Source organism: Mizuhopecten yessoensis, unplaced genomic scaffold, assembly GCF_002113885.1.
Source record: "Mizuhopecten yessoensis strain PY_sf001 unplaced genomic scaffold, ASM211388v2 scaffold11121, whole genome shotgun sequence".
Taxonomy (NCBI): Eukaryota; Metazoa; Mollusca; class Bivalvia; order Pectinida; family Pectinidae; genus Mizuhopecten; species Mizuhopecten yessoensis.
Window position 1 is genome coordinate 469,956 of NW_018408890.1, and position 22,322 is coordinate 492,277.

Here is a 22,322-nt window from a genome sequence, read left to right on the forward strand (position 1 = left end):
CCCGACAGTAACCACGCTATGTAGTATACTCCAGGTTAGCCCGACAGTAACCACGCTATGTAGTATACTCCAGGTTAGCCCCGACAGTAACCACGCTATGTAGTATACTCCAGGCTGGTCCCGACAGTTACCACGCTATGTAGTATACACCAGGTTAGCCCCGACAGTAACCACGCTATGTAGTATACTCCAGGCTGGCCCCGACAGTAATGTGTCCACTGTGGTATCAGGGTTTTGGTCTGCGGTGTTTGTGGTGTAAGAATCGGGGATACTCGCATTAAAATAAACCGGTAACATGGCGACACAGGCTTGTTTATAGAAGGTGTGGTACTGTTTGGAGAAAACTCAAAACTGACCTTACAATCATAGTGTGACTATCTAACAGCTGAACTTGACATCCCGAGGAGGTAACGGTGATGACATTTTATCGAAGATAAGTTTTTAGGATGAAATAATCTGCCCCCATCCCACTCCCCCAATACTAAACAGTAAACATGTCATGTTTATTTTCTATACATCAATAAACTAGGGTGTCCGCACACATGGCTTACAAACAACAGGCCATTTATCATAAACTCGAACCTTTCAGCTCCTCATGAGAAGCCGTTAAAATTTTGCAAGCGTCATTTCTTTTTGCAAGACAAGGTAACCCATCATGCCAGCAGGCCACTGACAACATATCATGACTATAGGACTTTCAATTCTGCAGAAGAAGTCGTTTTAAAAATTGAAATAAAGTCTCGAGATCTTGAACACTGACCTTGGTCATTTGTTTAGCAAACGCGAAGACACGTCATGCAGCAGTCTGCCGGCCAAACACTGTAGAGCTCGTGACATTCGCTTTTTCAGGTGAATTTGTTTTTAAACTTTTAAAACATTTGACCTGTATGACCTTAAATAAGGTTCAATGTCATATATATATATTCCACTTCGTAGTACCACATGCAAGTAAGCACAGTCCCAACTATAATGGGTCATGGTTATTGCAGTTTAGTGATAAAGTCGCTTGAGCATTTATCAGCATCGATCGCGTCGTGCCACATGGAAGCCCCGTATGTAAAATGACAATAGAAAACTTCGTAGACAAAGTGCGCTATATCATTTGTCGTTTATAACAGTAGACAATGTGCGCTAAACCATGTGTCGTTTATTACAGTAGACAAAGTGCGCTAGACCATGTGTCGTTTATAACAGTAGACAAATTGCGCTATACCATGTGTCGTTTATAACAGTAGACAAAGTGCGCTAAACCATGTGTCGTGTATAACAGTAGACAATGTCGCTATACCATGTGTCGTTTATAACAGTAGACAAAGTACGCTAAACCATGTTGTTTATAACAGTAGACAAAGTGCACTATACCATGTGTCGTTTATAACAGTAGACAAAGTGCGCTATACCATGTGTCGTTTATAACAGTAGACAAAGTGCGCTATATCATGTGTCGTTTATAACAGTAGACAAAGTACGCTAAACCATGTGTCGTGTATAACAGTAGACAATGTCGCTATACCATGTGTCGTTTATAACAGTAGACAAAGTACGCTAAACCATGTGTCGTTTATAACAGTAGACAAAGTACGTTATATCATGTGTCTTTTATAACAAGAATATGTTATATATCCCAAATACCAAATAGCACTTGTTATGCCCATGTGGACTCGAATATGGGTATATGCCCCTTTTTTTTCGAAAATTGTGAATTCAAATTTAAATTTGATTTGCACATTTGTAACTATAAAGTAGTTTGAAGGCAAAACAGTGAAACACAACACAGTGAAATACATACATATACATGTAGAAAAGTCGAAACAGAAGGGGCGTCCGCAACACCTAGACTCCGTGACGACTTTGAGTACCTTGACCGGTAATGTGACAGGGTAGGGACTACTACGTCCAGGTCCACCGTTCGGTGAGGTGTTTATAGGCTTGCCCCATCATTTGGACACAGGCTTCCTATTGGGGCTCTTATTAATCAGAGATTAACAGCGTGTTTATTATCCCTTTGCATGCTTTCTTCCTTCAAATGTAAGGATGTTGTAGCAAGTCGGATACATATCTATGAGACTATTTATGACGCATATACTCTTAAAAGTAGGTAGTTTACCGGCTGTAAAACCCGGCGGGGTTTTCAGGATTTCAACGAAATTCGTTAGACGAACTAGAAGCATGCCGGGAAAAACGACATGCCACGTGCTCAGGCTGGTCCCGCCCTGTACAGTCTTCGCCTGTATACCTATTCAATGACTTACAAATTCCTTCACGGGTACTCGGGGTAACCTGTTATTCACTAGAGAAACGGGAAGTGATTCAACAGAAACAATCACCAGGAAACTATTATATATGACGAACAGAGGTACAATAGCTATGACATCTAAAGGTTGTTGTTATATACAGACACTTGTGTGTGGGTTACACGAGGCAATCATTTAAGGTTAATATCCGACAAACAATATTGTATTACATTGAGTATCGATCGTCAGTTTTACTGTTTTGGGTTTTACAACTGTGCGACATAATTACAGCCCAATGTATGGACGCTGTTCAACAGTCAATGCCATCTGGTCTAGACACCATGGCAGCGATGTTATTGTTTGGATTTATTGGGAAATATCACAGATTTCCATAAAAATAATCGGCGTAAAAGAGCTCTAAATGAGTATATAATGTAGTGAACTGGGTATATAATATAGTTAGGAGTATTGATTTCAATAGATCGCGACGTTGGATATGTTGCAGATTCACATTTGAATATATATGATATACACTTTCTTTATACGATTGATATAAAAGTAGTTCTTTGTAAAGTTAGTTAGCTTTCCATCAGCCGTGTGTTATTCCGCAAAATAAAACATCCCTTCAGCCTAAGTCCCTCGGCAGTTTTCGAGGCTGTAAACTAAATCCCTCGACAATGCTCGTATGATCCTCGCAGAAATGACAGACCGATGTAGTCAGAGGTCAGCGGATCATGCACGTCCCGTCGAGTTGATCTCGAAACTGAGACAACTGTACATGTGCAGGCGATAGGGAAGGAGTAAATACGACTCCCGATCATGCAAACGAGAACTCCAGCAATATACATCTAGTAACCTTGTAATGAAGCATGTGTATTCACGGAATTAACCGAGTAAAACTTGTAAATAGTTCACGGTCGTCACGGTGTTTTGATCGACACCATAGATAAACGTGACACCCATTAATCAGCCAGTAAATATTGATTGATTCGTCCCACTATACTTTGAAAAATTGAGAATGATGAGTATGAGGAGAGGGATGCCTTCCATACAGTGATTCGATATACAGTTTACCTATACATGTATCGCCATTATCGACGTGCTATCAATATTGTTACATAACGTATAGGTCTTTCTAGCTAAAACCTGCATTTCAAAGGTAATACTTTGGACATCGCGTGTCATAATATGTTTTCCTTTGATTTTCTCCTTTGTAAGAAAACAATATCTGTCATAAACGTGTGATCATATATACTATATTTAAAGGAGATTTCATGCCTAGCACCAAACGTTCCCGAGAACACACTTCCTCCACCAGGTTCTCACGAAAACACAGACAAATATGGAAACAAAAGTCTCACAACGTTAAACGAAAGTAACGAGAAATTTAAAAACAACAAGACTAGAACGATAAGAAATAAAAAATAACCTCGGCAAGCGCAGCAGGTATTGTGACAAGGCGCTACCAGTACAGCAGGTATTGTGAAAAGGCGCTACCAGTACAGCAGGTATTGAGACAAGGCGCTACCAGTACAGCAGGTATTGAGACAAGGCGCTACCAGTACAGCAGGTATTGTGAAAAGGCGCTACCAGTACAGCAGGTATTGTGACAAGGCGCTATACCAGTACAGCAGGTATTGTGACAAGGCGCTATACCCGTACAGCAGGTATTGACAAGGCGCTACCAGTACAGCAGGTATTGTGACAAGGCGCTATACCAGTACATCAGGTATTGGGACAAGGCGCTATACCAGTACAGCAGGTATTGTGATAAGGCGCTATACCAGTACAGCAGGTATTGTGACCAGGCGCTACCAGTACAGCAGGTATTGTGACAAGGCGCTATACCAGTACAGCAGGTATTGTGACAAGGCGCTACCAGTACAGCAGGTATTGTGACAATGCGCTACCATTACAGCAGGTATTGTGACAAAGCGCTATACCTGTACAGCAGGTATTGTGACAAGGCGCTATACCAGTACATCAGGTATTGTGACCAGGCGCTACCAGAACACCAGGTATTGTGACAAGGCGCTATACCCGTACAGCAGGTATTGACAAGGCGCTACCAGTACAGCAGGTATTGCGACAATGCGCTACCATTACAGCAGGTATTGTGACAAGGCGCTATACCAGTACAGCAGGTATTGTGACAAGGCGCTATACCAGTACAGCAGTTTTTTTTGTTTTAAACATATTTTATTGCCTTTTTTAACAAAATTTGAAGATGGCAGAACTACGTAAATAAGCTATGTATTATAAATTAATTAATCAGTATTGTGACAAGGCGCTATACCAGTAGTGTAACAACTAGCATGTACCATGACAATAGAGCACGTTCATTGTGGACCACATTCAGTCCCCACTTCAATTTATCAATTTTTTCGCCATATATGTAGATGCATAAAAATGAGCAATAACTGCATATACGATTATTCATTATTACCACTGGTAACCGCAGTGGACCTCCTTGCATAACACCAGGTTGAGTGACGGGGTATCCTAACAAAATGACAGATAAATGTCACAAGCGAGTGTAATATTTTAAAATGAATTATGATAGTGTGTAGTGTATGAAAATACCGTTATTTTGATACTCAACATGTCATATTGATATACATGAAGTAAGCGTAGTGATACGTTTAATTAGAAAAACATGCAAAATTTTCACAAAATTTAAATGATATCAAACATGGCAACTTGCCTATGTATAGTTACAATGGCAGTCTATATATATATAAGTGTTTAACAACTTTCCATATACATTTTCTGTCTACTGAATCCTTTTTTGGTAATATCAAAACCAGCTAGTAAAATACTGTTTAGCATGCCTTACATGACCAATGCACAATTTCACATTATCATGAAGTTTCTATTATCAATGTTTATGATGGTAAATACCGATAAATTTTCTGTTCTTTGTATCATAACAAAACTTAACATAATTGAGGTACCATACCATATTTGCGGTCCGTGTACCATTGGTGTTCGTAGTTTGTAGTAGCCTTGCACAAGTCCGTATATTTATTCATCATTAGGAGAAGGTCAAGTCTAGTTGATTGGACACAGATAAACAACACTTACAAAGCCGATACACAATGCCTTGTCGACACGATTTAAACGGAAACAAATACTTCAGCATGTGAAACTAATTAACGACGGTTTTTTTGTTTCTATGTGTAAACACACAGTAGACATGGTAGGTTAATGATCATGAAGTACTGTCAGTTAGTGGTGTATGCTGCCGTGATGCACACCAAGTAAACGGAATATTTGTCCATTGGTTCGCATGTATTCTGTTCCATGTAAACCGATTATGTATCTGAGCATGTGGCAAGGTATATCAGTCGATGCCATTATGATATAGGGTTGCAGGTGTTTTATTGCCGGCGTGTCGAGAAAGTGTACAGAGTAGGTCATATATAATGCAAAGCTAACATAGGTCTAGATAGTCTACAGACAGTGACTGGAACATTGAAATGTAATATCGATTTATACTTCAGTCGTTCATTGTTTTGCAGTGTTAGGCGACAAATCATATACAGAATACATATCTTTATACATATGAAGCCGATTGAATACAACTCACCTGAAGGATCTGCAGGTGTAGCTCCTGATCAGGTAACACATATATATTATGTGACCCCGGAAACAGGTGACTGTTGGTCGGTTCGAAGATGTCTGTAAACGGCGTCCGATGTATTCCGAAAGCTTAAAGTTTGACCTACACAAAACAATGTTTGCAAGTAGCTATAAACTACACAAATTGTCCTGGAGTGGCCATGGTGTCCCCCACACGATGTCAGTCGAGTTTTCTTTGCCCTAAAGTACGAACACCGTGTTCCGTACCTGTATGTGTGTGTACTATGTAGATGTGTAGTAACGTTATTGACCCCGAGACGCGTTTGCCGAAAGACGGTTTGGCGATCTTTATAAATATATGGGTATATTTTATACACGGGGATACATCTCGCATGCTTTATAAAACTAAACACCAAAACAAACAAACCGTGACAAATCTCACCAGGTCACAAGGCAGACGATCACTTCGCTATTAGTAGTATACATAGCGAGTATGTTTTGCATGGCGTGACACCGTAGTATCGGGTCATGCTCTCGCGTGGTATACTACTACTATGTACTACTACTTCGGTAGCTGCGATTGTGACTATAGTTCATTCCAAATATGTGATTAAACACCTGAACGCATAAAGTAACCAACAGCAGTACATACGTATAAACTGTAAAATTATAGGCCAATATAATGTCTATAAAGATACAGACAACAGGACGTACATAGACTATACAGATACAGACAACAGGACGTACGTACACTATAAAGATACAGACAACAGGACGTACATACACTATAAAGATACGGAAAACAGGACGTACGTAGGCTATAAAGATACAGACAACATAACGTACGTACACTATAAAGATACAGACAACAGGACGTACATACACTATAAAGATACAGACAACAGGACGTACGTAGGCTATACAGATACAGATAACAGGACGTACATACACTATAAAGAAACAGACAACAGGACGTACGTACACTATAAAGATACAGACAACATGACGTACATACACTATAAGATACAGACAACAGGACGTACATACACTATAAATATACAGACAACAGGACATACATACACTATAAAGATACAGACAACAGAACGTACGTACACTATAAAGATACAGACAACAGGACGTACGTACACTATACCGATACAGACAACAGGACGTACATACACTATACAGGTACAGACAACAGGACGTACATACACTATAAAGAAACAGACAACAGGACGTACGTACACTATAAAGATACAGACAACATGACGTACGTACACTATAAAGATACAGACAACATGACGCACATACACTATAAGATACAGACAACAGGACGTACATACACTATACAGATACAGACAACAGGACGTACGTAGACTCTAAAGATACAGACAACAGGACGTGCATACACTATAAAGATACAGACAACAGGACGAACATAGACTCTAAAGATACAGACAACAGGACGTACATAGACTCTAAAGATACAGACAACAGGACGTACGTACACTATAAAGAAACAGACAACAGGACGTACGTACACTATAAAGATACAGACAACAGGACGTAAATACATTATGAAGATACAGACAACAGGACGTACGTAGGCTATACAGATACAGACAACAGAACGTACATACACTATAAAGATACAGACAACAGGACGTACGTAGGCTATAAAGATACAGATAACAGGACGTACATACACTATAAAGATACAGACAACATGACGTACGTACACTATAAAGATACAGACAACATGACGTACATACACTATAAAGATACAGACAACAGGACGTACATACACTATAAAGATACAGACAACAGGACGTACATACACTATAAAGATACAGACAACAGGACGTACATACACTATAAAGATACAGACAACAGGACGTACATACACTATAAAGATACAGACAACAGGACGTACATACACTATAAAGATACAGACAACAGGACGTACATACACTATAAAGATACAGACAACAGGACGTACATACACTATAAAGATACAGACAACAGGACGTACATACACTATAAAGATACAGACAACAGGACGTACATACACTATAAAGATACAGACAACAGGACGTACATACACTATAAAGATACAGACAACAGGACGTACATACACTATAAAGATACAGACAACAGGACGTACATACACTATAAAGATACAGACAACAGGACGTACATACACTATAAAGATACAGACAACAGGACGTACATACACTATAAAGATACAGACAACAGGACGTACATACACTATAAAGATACAGACAACAGGACGTACATACACTATAAAGATACAGACAACAGGACGTACATACACTATAAAGATACAGACAACAGGACGTACATACACTATAAAGATACAGACAACAGGACGTACATACACTATAAAGATACAGACAACAGGACGTACATACACTATAAAGATACAGACAACAGGACGTACATACACTATAAAGATACAGACAACAGGACGTACATACACTATAAAGATACAGACAACAGGACGTACATACACTATAAAGATACAGACAACAGGACGTACATACACTATAAAGATACAGACAACAGGACGTACATACACTATAAAGATACAGACAACAGGACGTACATACACTATAAAGATACAGACAACAGGACGTACATACACTATAAAGATACAGACAACAGGACGTACATACACTATAAAGATACAGACAACAGGACGTACATACACTATAAAGATACAGACAACAGGACGTACATACACTATAAAGATACAGACAACAGGACGTACATACACTATAAAGATACAGACAACAGGACGTACATACACTATAAAGATACAGACAACAGGACGTACATACACTATAAAGATACAGACAACAGGACGTACATACACTATAAAGATACAGACAACAGGACGTACGTACACTATAAAGATACAGACAACAGGACGTACATACACTATAAAGATACAGACAACAGGACGTACATACACTATAAAGATACAGACAACAGGACGTACGTACACTATAAAGATACAGACAACAGGACGTACATACACTATACAGATACAGACAACAGGACGTACATACACTATACAGATACAGACAACAGGACGTACATACACTATACAGATGCAGACAACAGGACATACGTAGACTATAAAGATACAAACAACAGGACGTACATACACTATACAGATACAGACAACAGGACGTACGTAGACTATAAAGATACAGACAACAGGACGTACATACACTATAAAGATACAGACAACATGACGTAAATACACTATAAAGATACAGACAACAGGACGTACGTACACTATACAGATACAGACAACAGGACATACGTGCACTATACAGATACACATATTTACTATTTTACATTAGTCGAATAAATAAAGTATTTCGAAATCCTTTTTAGTTATTTTTAAGCATGTATTTACAAACATTTTATATCTCAGGTATATACTTTATCAAAAGATGACTTGATAGTATGCTCCTCAATAAACGATTATCTGAATGTTCCAGATATGAACTTCTTGTTGTAAGTATACGTACTTATCGAACCAAATACAATTATATGAAACGACTTATAAGACGGTATACGATAGATCAGGCTACACCGTGACCTAAACCAGTTAACCAATCAGCGCTCCTCTAGCCGTATCGCACGAGGTTACACCTGGTTGAGGTCATCAGAACGTTTTTGGGATTTTAATATGTCAGTCAAAAGGAGGTCAAGTTCTAACACTTCAGCCCTTTTAACGCCTCTTCGTTGTCAAGGGCAGATTATTGACCGTTTCTGCAGCTTAAACAAATACTGAAAAGGGGGATCAACTCTATTGGAAATCAACATTAGATGCGCCGTGCACTAAGATTTTCTGTTCTTTCCTCTTTTCCTACACAAAGGTATATATTGGTACATGAATTTCCCCAAACATTTATAAAGGGACTAGGGTCCTCCCTGTGTTCACCATCGTTATCAGTGTCGTCTTAAAAACCCCTTCCATAAAAATGTTTGGGAATACAAACTCCAGGGCCGTTTTTCGCTATCCAAACGGTTGAACCGGTTGGACCAGAGTTGTTCGTTTATGAAATAATGTCGAACCCAGTAATCTGATGTTGTTTTTAAGCAAGCCTTGACAAATCAAAGGCCTGCATAGTTTTATACCCGAAAATGTAAAATCCGGACGCACCGGCTATTCCAGATACTGTAACCTATTGATTTACGTCTTTATCATATCATAATTACGTCTAAGTGTGTCCTTTATCTTTTATCTATTAAATATGACCACACACCAGGTTATGTATAGTTAGATAAAAACACAGACCTTATAACTTCATGTCGAAGTCTCCAAACTAGCAAGAAATAGATTCATTGTTGTGTGTATAGGTCTACGTGTATTACTTGAGGTTGGTTGTGTTTACGTCTGTATAATCAGTTGTATTGTCTATGGAACTTTAGCAAGTTTAATATGCTCGTATCTCATGTAGACTTGCTCAAGTTAAAAATATATAGATAAGAAAAAAGTAACGATCATCAAGACAAATTGATTCACGAACAGCGAGCGATCGATGTTCTTTATGTGTTAAAAAAACGCCAGCTATATTTATCGAAATCGTTTCTCCGCAAATATTAACGAGAATATTGTCGGTACGTGAAATAGCCGAGAATCCTTAGAGCACTTCAGACGTAATTGAACTGATCCTGGTCTCTTTAGCCCCGCTCTGTGTGACCAGAGTCGTGATATTTTTTTCCATAATCAATGGTTTATTGACTGGCCTACATCAATGGCTATTCAGCTATATAATCTGACATACCTCACGGCCATTATGTATATGTGGTTTTTTTTTTTATATATAATGGAAGGTAATAAGCGCCGGTGAGCGGTTCAGGCTGTCAGCGTTAAACATCGTTCATATTTGGGAGTGTGAGACACGTACAGACGTGTTACGGACTTGTAATGTTGTGCACACGTAACGCTGTATAATTACAGGAAAATATAAACTTTATCAAAGGAAACAAGTTTATCATTTTAATCGTGCTCAATGGCTTGGACAGTAGCGCGTATAGGGGGTTCTGAATGTGGGAGGAAACCAGCCAGAAAACATGGACAGGTGACCCATGTCTTGTCAAGTCCGATCGGGAAATAGAACACCGGCTGTCTTGGTGAAAGGCCAGCGCGCTATCCACTGTGCCACCAGATCACCGATATAGAATAATGCATTTCACATCTTCCGAACAGTGATCACGTCCAAGCTCAGTAACTACACGTAACCAATACTCTATACGTATCTATTGTCATCTTCCTGAGTCCATACCCAAATCTTATAGTTGTTGTGAACTCCTGTAACAATACTGTCATAGGTCTAGGCCTACTTCGGTCGAAGAATCTTAATTCTAGCTTTAAATTAATTCAGAAATAATAACTACAAATAAAAAAAATGTAGGATAAACAAGCCGATGGAAAGCCGAACAAAGCAAATCTCAACTGCTGCATTTTACCTTTCATTTAGGACTCGTCAGCTGTAATTAGGGTCAAAGGAATAAAAACTCATGTGTAAGGTGTTCGGAAACATGTGTAGAACTACAACAGAAGGATTGGGTGAACCGCGTGTATTAACTGATAATAAAGGATGATAACTTACCATTTTTAACGCGTATATATTGGTATTTAACCTATACTCGAGACAATCGAGTGTAACTTTGTTTACGTAAACACCTTGTCACAACAGAAATGATTTATGAACACATTAATTCAGAATATCTTTTCAGATTTTAAAATGATTTTATTTCCTTATGAAAAGCTCCTTTTCATATCCCAGTGCATTGCTATAAATATTAGATATACATTAAACGTTTTAATAAATTTCGAAATGAAATGCAAAATCGATCCAGATATTATCAAATGGTATATATGAATATAAAATGTATATAAATATTACTTGCGGTGAAAAGCAATTTTAAGTCCAGACCAAAAGACCGGCCCGACCACGTGGGTTTTACTCCCGTTCATCCGATTCCCTCCCTTATTAATTAAGACCCAATTTGCGCTTCTATCCGGATTAACAAGTGTAATTAATATACTATTAAAAACTTTAGTGATACACACACAAAATTAAACTGTTGTAAAAGAGATATTGTTTATACTACAATATGTGTTTTTGTGAGGAAATAAAACATTCTTTATTTAATTCAATGTTCAGTCAAGAAATTGATACTTTTGAATGACCAATATACTCGTTACATGTAGATTAATTGCTCCCAAATTGTTTCTGCTTTTGGTCTGGACTTAAAGAAGTTTTCCAACTTTTATTATTCATATGAGTGATAACTATAAGTCGATATAATTTGTTTCATAATTATAGTAAGCTAAATCAAGTTTCTGTTAATTTACAGGAAAAAAATCATTTCGAACGTTTCGATTTGACAGTACCAAACAGTTTTATTCCTCTCACTGCTGTCTGAGAGATGGAGAAGAATTAAGGTCTATCAGTTATCGATCACAGTGACAGCTAACAAAACATGTTTAAATACATTTTGTAGATATAACATTGGACGGGGGGTTTTGTTTGTGAAACGATATAGCCGATCCGTAATAGTTACCTGAAAGTTATATTTTCGAACGCAAGAGATTCTTCACTGACTTGATTACGGCAAACTGGACGAGGGGAGACAACTGGCATTTGTCTTTTCTACTTTTAATCAGGTCCACGCAAGAGAAAACAATCTAGTCACATAACAATATTATCGTGACTTATCTAGTCAATCCTCTGGAGTGTTTTTTTTTTGGTTAAGTCACGATGAGTTTTAATTAAAGATGTGCAAAGCAAAATGTCCATTTGTAAATATACTGAACGGCAACATTACTTATGGACCTTTAAAATAAGAATATTGTTGCCAAACGTAACGTTTATTGCAAAACAAATGTTACATGTATATTAATGTGATCGTATGATTCCCAGGTAAAAACAAAATTAGAAAAATAGCTGTGAAGTTTATTGACGTTTAGTTTAGATGTTGGCTTTCAAACATTTTGTACTATGAGCGTGTATACACGACATACTGATGTAATGTGCGTGCAAATTGTGCCACGTGCCCTCGGTAAACTTCCCTTGCAAAGTCCGTCGGGTTTGAAGATCGTGCGAAAGGGAAGCTACAACCCGGGGCAGAAAAACGTTATCTGGCGCGTGTGATGAATTGTACGAGAGTTACGATTTATCGTCTTTGGCTGTGTTATCGACGAATAGGACACGTGCATTTGAATCAACTCCCTGGAGTGGGACTTCGACGTGAAACGGCGCCACATCCATTTAACACACGCTCGACGTCGTTTTCAACCGGTTTCTACTCAAACTGCTCGATCGACTATTGGAACTCATAACAAACTTGTAAGCGACCGAACCATTCGCCGTCGTCTTGTAGATGTTGGGTTACGGTCAAGGCGTCCGTATGTTGGTCTTATTCTAACCCAACGTCATCGCTAGCAGATACTCGCTGGGCAACCACACACAGACGTTGGACTAGGCAACAAGGGGCAGGTGTTGCGTTTTCTGATGAAAGCGATGTTAACGTTTCGAACCCTGATGGGAGAATACGAGTATATCAGCGGAGAGGAGGACGCTTTGCCTCCAATTGTGTCCTTGAGCACAATAAATGGGGAGGTGGAAGCGTCATGATATAGGTAGGAATAAGTCGTGACCACACAACGCAGCTGCACGTAATCGTGGTAAAGTGAACGTGGTTAACTACAGGGTGACATTCTCGCGCCTATTGCCGTCCCGTTTATCCAGAACAACGGTCTAACACACCTGTGTCTGAAATAATGAAATTGTTCATTTATGCTTTAAAATCGACTTTGTCACTATTAAATGAAATACGTTTTATATAAGATAAAATAAGATGACTTTGTGTGAAGCCATCTAGATTTCCTGAGGTTATGTTGTAATTTCACATGTTCCCATTCGATCTTCAATATTTTCCCATCGATAACATAGAAATGAGTATATTCTCGAGTTGACCCTTGAAGCAAGAAAGGCTGGCTTCCAGGTATGATCATCCCCAGTGAATGTTAACAGCAGCGATGAACTTGATATCTTGTATATATGGACAAAATACATCTCCAGCTCACACGCAGGCATACACACATAGGGAGATATTAGCCAGATGGCATAGGACTAGTAGTTATAGCGCCTGATAAGGCAGCTCCTGCGAATTCCTAAAAAAATGTATATCCTAATTATATTAATTGTATATTTATGTACTGTAAAGCGCTTTAGAGTGGTTTACATTTATGTTAGCTAGATAGAGCGCTATATCAAATGTTGTATATCATTATATATATTATTATGGTTTTATCACAAACAAATTATAATACTATGAATCACTTGATTTATCACGCACGATTTTTTCTCCTCATATCGATACTTATACATATTTTTACATTTATAAGCTCTTATTTGAAAACTCATTGTACATGTTCAGTGCATGTATTTGTAAGGAATTCAATTTTTATTTTCTTTGATTTGATAATCAAAACTCTGTAGACTGACCAGAGGGATATCAAACGATAGAAACAAGGGGTTCTTCACCATAGATATCAGTGCTGAAGCTATAGCGGAAAACCCAGTGTTGACTAATGAAGGATTAACTTGAATATAATTTTCATGTTATGGAGATATATCACAAAAAAACCGGAGTGTACTCTAAATAAACCGCGAAACGGAGTGTATGATGAGAGTACACTCCGTTTTTTTTGTGTGTTATAGCTCCATAACGTGAAAAATATATTCAAATTAATCCTTATAATTTAATCTACTTTACACAATCCCTGTGGAAATCAACTTTTATTGATGGACTCTTTTCCCTTAGAAAATTATTGCGCTGATTGATTGACTGGTATGATTGGTTATCGACTATAGTTACAATGTATGATTGCTTATCGACTGTAGTAATGATTTGTTATCGACTATAGATGTGATTGATTATCGACTATAGGTAGGATTGGTTATCGACTATAGGTAGGATTGGTTATAGACTATAGTTACGATTGGTTATAGACTATAGGTACGATTGGTTATAGACTATAGGTACGATTGGTTATAGACTATAGGTATGATTGGTTATCGACTATAGGTATGATTGATTATCGGCTATAGGTAGGATTGATTATCGACTATAGGTATGATTGATTATCGGCTATAGATATGATTGGTTATCGGCTATAGGTATGATTGATTATCGACTATAGGTATGATTGGTTATAGACTATAGGTATGATTGATTATAGACTATATGTATGATTGATTATCGACTATAGATATGATTGGTTATCGACTATAGGTATGATTGATTATCGACTGTAGGTATGATTGGTTATCGACTATAGGTATGATTTGTTATAGGTATGATTGGTTATCGACTATAGATATGATTGGTTATCGACTTTAGGTATGATTAGTTATCGACTATAGGTATGATTGATTATCGAATATAGGTATGATTGGTTATAGACTATAGGTATGATTTGTTATCGACTATAGGTATGATTGGTTATAGACTATAGGTATGATTGGTTGTCGACGATAGGTATGATTGATTATAGACTATAGTTATGATTGGTTATAGACTATAGGTATGATTGATGATCGACTTTAGGTATGATTGGTTATCGACTATAGATATGATTGGTTATCGACTTTAGGTATGATTGGTTATAGACTATAGGTATGATTGGTTGTCGACTATAGGTATGATTGATTATAGACTATAGGTACGATTGGTTATAGACTATAGGTATGATTGGTTGTCGACTATAGGTATGATTGATTATAGACTATAGTTATGATTGGTTATAGACTATAGGTATGATTGATTATCGACTATAGATATGATTGGTTATCGACTTTAGGTATGATTAGTTATCGACTATAGGTATGATTGATTATCGAATATAGGTATGATTGGTTATAGACTATAGGTATGATTGATGATCGACTTTAGGTATGATTGGTTATCGACTATAGATATGATTGGTTATCGACTTTAGGTATGATTGGTTATAGACTATAGGTATGATTGATTAAAGACTATAGGTATGATTGGTTATAGACTATAGGTATGATTGATGATCGACTATAGATATGATTGGTTATCGACTATAGGTATGATTAGTTATAGACTATAGGTATGATTGATTATCGACTATAGGTACGATTGGTTATAGACTATAGGTATGATTGATTATTGACTATAGTTACAATGTATGATTGGTTATAGACTATAGATATGATTGATTATAGACTATAGGTATGATTGGTTATAGACTATAGGTATGATTGATTATAGACTATAAATATGATTGATTATCGACTGTAGTTACAATGTATGTTTGATTATCGACTATAGGTACGATTGGTTGTCGACTATAGGTAGGATTGATTATCGACTATAGATATGATTAGTTATCGACTATAGATATGATTGATTATCGACTATAGGTATGATTGGTTATCGACTGTAGGTATGATTGGTTATCGACTATAGGTATGATTGATTATCGACTATAGATATGATTGATTATCGACTAAAGGTACGATTGGTTATCGACTATAGGTACGATTGGTTGTCGACTATAGGTACGATTTGTTATCGACTATAGGTATGATTGATTATCGACTATTGGTATGATTGGTTATCGACTATAGGTACGATTGGTTATCGACTATAGGTATGATTGATTATCGACTGTAGTAATGATTTGTTATCGACTACAGGTATGATTGATTATCGACTATAGGTATGATTGATTATAGACTATAGGTATGATTGATCATAGACTATAGGTATGACTGGTTATCGACTATAGGTACGATTGGTTGTCGACTATAGGTAAGATTGATTATCGACTATAGGTATGATTTGTTATCGACTATAGGTATGATTGATTATCGACTATAGGTATGATTGGTTATCGACTGTAGGTACGATTGGTTATCGACTATAGGTATGATTGATTATAGACTGTAGGTATGATTGATTATAGACTATAGGTATGATTGGTTATCGACTATAGGTACGATTGGTTGTCGACTATAGGTGGGATTGATTATCGACTATAGGTATGATTGGTTGTCGACTATAGGTATGATTGGTTATCGACTATAGGTATGATTGGTTATAGACTATAGGTATGATTGGTTATAGACTATATGTATGATTGGTTATCGACTATCGGTATGATTGATTATCGACTATGGGTATGATTTGTTATCGACTATAGATGTGTTTGATTATCGACTTTAGGTATGATTGGTTATCGACTGTAGTAATGATTTGTTATCGACTATAGGTATGATTAGTTATAGACTATAGGTATGATTGATTAAAGACTATAGGTATGATTGGTTGGCGACTATAGGTATGATTGGTTGTCGACTATGGGTATGATTGGTTATCGACTACTATAGGTATGATTGATTATCGACTGTAGTACTGATTTGTTATCGACTATAGATGTGTTTGATTATCGACTTTAGGTATGATTGATTATCGACTATGGGTATGATTTGTTATCGACTATGGGTACGATTGGTTGTCGACTATAAGTATGATTGGTTATCGTTTATAAATATGATTGATTATCGACTATGGGTATGATTTGTTATCGACTATAGGAATGATTGGTTATGGACAATAAATATGATTGATTATCGACTATGGGTATGATTTGTTATCGACTATAGATGTGTTTGATTATCGACTTTAGGTATGATTGATTATCGACTATAGGCATCATTGGTTGTCGACTATAGGTATTATTTGTTATCGACTATAGGTACGATTGGTTATAGACTGTAGGTATGATTGATTATAGACTGTAGGTATGATTGATTATAGACTATAAATATGATTGATTATCGACTATGAATATGATTGATTATCGACTATAGATATGATTGGTTGTCGACTATAGGGATGATTGGTTATCGTTTATAAATATGATTGATTATCGACTGTAGTACTGATTTGTTATCGACTATAGATGTGTTTGATTATCGACTTTAGGTATGATTGATTATCGACTGTGGGTATGATTGGTTATCGACTATCGGTATGATTGATTATCGACTATGGGTATGATTTGTTATCGACTATGGGTACGATTGGTTGTCGACTATAGGTGGGATTGATTATCGACTATAGGTATGATGGGTTGTCGACTATAGGTATGATTATCGACTATAGGTATGATTTGTTATCGACTATAGGTATGATTGGTTATGGACAATAAATATGATTGATTATCGACTGTAGTAATGATTTGTTATCGACTATAGATGTGTTTGATTATCGACTTTAGGTATGATTGATTATCGACTATAGGTATGATTAGTTATCGACTGTAGGTATGTTTGATTATCGACTATGGGTATGATTTTCTAACTACTGTAGGTATGATTAGCTATCGACTATAGACATGATTGATTATCGACTACACTGGTATGATGGACTATCGATATGTTTGATTATCGATTCAGTAGATATTATGTATTTTCGATGTAAAAATAAACAGTTAGGTATTTGTTTATAGAATACTTTTGAGAATTATTTTGCAAACATCCTATTTTATATATCTGTTAGCTAATCCTATATCTCTTTTGTTTGTAGATATTGAAGGCCAGTGACTATCTGGTTATTTTAGAACTTGCTCAAATCCTAGCAAAGTAGTTCACCATACCTACAAAGCTGAAAGCCTTCTAACCATAATTTAGACACAAGTTTAACAGAAATATTTATTCAGTTTTATTTTCAACTTAGAACATCTTGAACAATAAAAACGAAATAGAAAACAAAGGACAAAGATTAAGATACATACAATTAACATTTAATATTTAGCCTCATTACACAAGTCGTACCAAACCGCCATTCTGCCCCTGTAAAATAAAAAGGAAGTATTATATATACGCAGAAAAGCAAAACATACTTGAACACATTAGGGTTCATAAAGAAATTCGATTTTTAATTACTTTCTCTTCCCTAAACGCAAGATTGTTTGTTGATCATATATACAACTGCTCATTTTAACTGTATTAAGTCACTTACCCCCCTTTTATCCATTCAATCTGTCAGTCTTACTCCTTTATACAACATATTGAAAAGTTTTGTATAAATAAATCCAAGAAAATAAAATTTGGAAACAATTGTTTCAAAATATTACAGGAAATGAAAAAGTCAACTGAGAAAAGAAATAAAATTTTCAAATAATGTAATGCATTTCAAAATATTATCTTTGTTCTGGTAATGAATATTACGAACAACATTTTTCAAAATATACAATCAATGGAACGTACACAAATTGTTTAGCTGCATAAGATGTTGACGGAAACACATAGGGATATTGAGTAAAGGTCTCGAACGACAGCCATTCTGTCTTTGCGTATTGCAGAGTTATCTTCTCTTGTGAGCAGGTACTGATTGTTACGTCATTGGTTTATGTGAGAAAATTACGTCGTTTTCGCAAAAATTTATGACGTTACTCTCACAAACAAATGACGTAACAATCAATACCTGCTCATAAGAGAAGATAACTCTGCAATACGCACAGACGGAATACCGAGTAATCTTTATTGACGCGCTTAACTGATTCTCGGGAAAAGAGATTGAACGGAAGTAGTTCTATTTTTATTACAAAAGCATACCATGAAAATAAATGAAAACTCTATCTTCTTTCATGTTAAATAAATGACATAACGGTTTTTTAAAGGCGCTATTATGTATTGGAGCAGATGTGTTATTTTAGTCCGTATTTTGACATGTAGTATAAACAGCTGGGTACCTACCTCGTATAACTAATGATGTCCAGTGTATTCTTACTGACACAAGTCGTGTTATCAACCAATGTACTGTTTTGTCAAGTTCTTGTAGAACGCGTATAAAAGGAAAAGTGCACCTGTAAATACAAAACGTACAGTCCTTATCTTCTGTATGCAACACAAATGATACAATACAAATGATACAATACAAATATTCAATGATACAATACAAATGATACATTGTACAATACAAATGATACAATACAAATGATACGATACGATGCTGACCGCACGTGATACCCTCGGCCGTCAACAATACAGTGGAATTCAGTAAAGTTAATAAATAAGTGTTTTTACTTTCATAGATATCATTATTGTTAGGTCTGACTTCCCCCTAATAGCGGAGATTATAATCATGTTTATAAAGTATAGTGTTTGTGATGTTATTATTGGACATTTGATTAGAACACCCTTACACTTACTCTCCTCTACTTTTGTATAAAGTTACTGTACTGTTTGATAATATTTGACAATATCATATAATTTGTAAAGAAATCGTAACTAATGGAAATTCATTAAATGCACATCAAAATATGATTAAGTGACTTTTCCACTGAGGTGATTAAATCTACTGTTTTACTACTGATTCGTTCTTTGTCAAATGTCTTTGAATAGTGCCCGTAGTTCGGGAGCAAATCTTGTTTTATTAGTTGTTTGTATTTTACCGCAAACTTACCACTTTGAGTTTTCTTTAAATCCTAGTTTTAAGCAATACGTATTAAATAACTGGTCCCGCTTGTATAAAACATCTCATCTCTTGAGATTTCCTCAAGTCTAAGATTTCCCATAGACTATGCATTGCTTGAGATTTCCTCAAGTCTAAAAATTCCCATATACTATACATTGCTTGAGATTTTTCTCAAGTTTTGAGATGTTTTATACAGGTGTTCGAACTATGTGGTTTCTTTTCCAAAAGAATCTCTCTAACTCTGCTTTAATTATATACACATTTTAATTATTTACTGAGATATTATATCTATTTTTACATTAAGCATATAATAATTAATTTGAAAAGGAGAAATGATAATATGTAATTAAGACTGGCTCAGTAACCATTATCTTCATAATTATTTATATACCCTGTTAATGGGCTGGTTTCATTTCGATTTCAACATGTGTTGTATTTATAATCTTTATCATTCATTCTTACTTAGAAGCACAGTATTATCACAAAATAACAGTATATATTTACGATTTTTGGACGAAATAGCTGAACACGACCCGCTTTAAACGTGCTCAAGAACTTTTTTTTTTCTTTTTTTTAAATACTTTTTTTTTTTTTTTTTTTTTTTTTTAAATTTTTTTTTTTTTTTTTTTTTTTTTTTTAAATATTTCTGAAAATCGCCACCAAAATTTCTGTTACAATCTAATCACGTTTGAAGGGCATTGCAAATTCATGACATTTCCTGTCAAAAAACTTTACATTCAATACTTCCATTTTCTTAAGTTAATCAATGCTTATCTTATGAGGGTACCTAATTCATTAGAATTAATTTGACACAAAGAGATGGCTTACCCAGTCCTATGATATCGCCCAAGAAGCCGTCTTCTTTCCTGCTCGAAAGCCTTGCTCTTAGGTACACATTCTTTGCTCTTAGATACTCTCCTAGTGGATACCCTGCTACATTACCGTATTGCCCGGTCGGGTAATAGTAATTATTACCGCCACCAAAATAACCGCCGCCTTGTCCTATAACAAAGGCGACTGCGCCGACAAGCAGGCAAAATACGAGTATCTTTTCCATGGCTGAAATGGTTCACGCGGAACAACAGCCTGCGTCTGAATCCCCGCTGATGTCGGAGTAGGAGATTAGATATCGTACAACTGACCGTGTCTTATATGTGGCCTGTCATACATGAAAACTGACGAATACCGACACGGTATAGGCGCCCTCTAGGGAGATGCAGGGGTAATAGAATTTATTAAAAATCGAAAACGAGACGGTATAAATGGACAAAGCGTGATATCCGGGACATGGTTGTCGTCCATGTTTTCCTCTGTTGGTATTGATGGGTAGGTGATGGAGTAGCGCCTGAAGGAAATGGAGGTGGAGCTTAGCCTGTTGATTGACGTCTGATTTATCAGCAGCTCCAATCAACACACTATATAATCTCATTTTATCCTGCATGTTATCTTCTATCGATATCATTCCGATCTAACTACTACTAAAGCTGTTTGCATACTATTGGCAATCTTATAGTTCCTTGTTTTGTCTTTCTGTTGTCATTCAATGTAAGTTTTTACCTGTGTTGTCGACGTCACCATTCTGTGCCTGTTCAAGGTTCCATCTATAGTATTGTTTCGTTATTACACTGGTGTTAAATATCACCGAATTGTATCAGAAACACATTTAACATTTTACTGAGAGATAAATGAGTAATCACATAAAAATTGCCCATTGTATTGCGGTACAGTGTGTTGCAATTGTCATTGACAACAATACATGTACTGTAGGTAACGCAGGTTTTCCGCGAACGTTATGTGATGTCATTAGCACTAGATTTGGGTGGAGTTAACAAAAACTTATTCAGATTTCAGGCTGTGAAATTTATAGAACTGTCCGCACGTTAATATATTTTGAAAATGAATTTTGTATCAGATTGATGTAGACAATAAGTTTGAAGC

General features: G+C 36.4%; 1 protein-coding gene and 1 long non-coding RNA gene across 2 annotated transcripts in view; both read right to left on the reverse strand.

Moving 5' to 3' along the window:
- Positions 1-6,305, reverse strand: part of LOC110466151 (serine/threonine-protein phosphatase 6 regulatory ankyrin repeat subunit B-like) — a 34,697-nt gene extending 28,392 nt beyond the window's left edge. The window contains exon 1 of the mRNA XM_021522492.1: positions 5,824-6,305. The gene's annotated coding sequence lies outside the window, so the exon portion shown is untranslated. The remainder of the gene's footprint in view (positions 1-5,823) is intronic.
- Positions 6,306-18,607: 12,302 nt separating this feature from the next.
- Positions 18,608-21,519, reverse strand: LOC110466166. The gene is made up of 3 exons (XR_002464705.1): positions 21,213-21,519; positions 19,664-19,773; positions 18,608-18,757 (listed from the first exon to the last, which is right to left on the reverse strand). It is a non-coding gene; the product is annotated as an uncharacterized LOC110466166 (long non-coding RNA).
- Between the last annotated feature and the right edge of the window lie 803 nt (positions 21,520-22,322).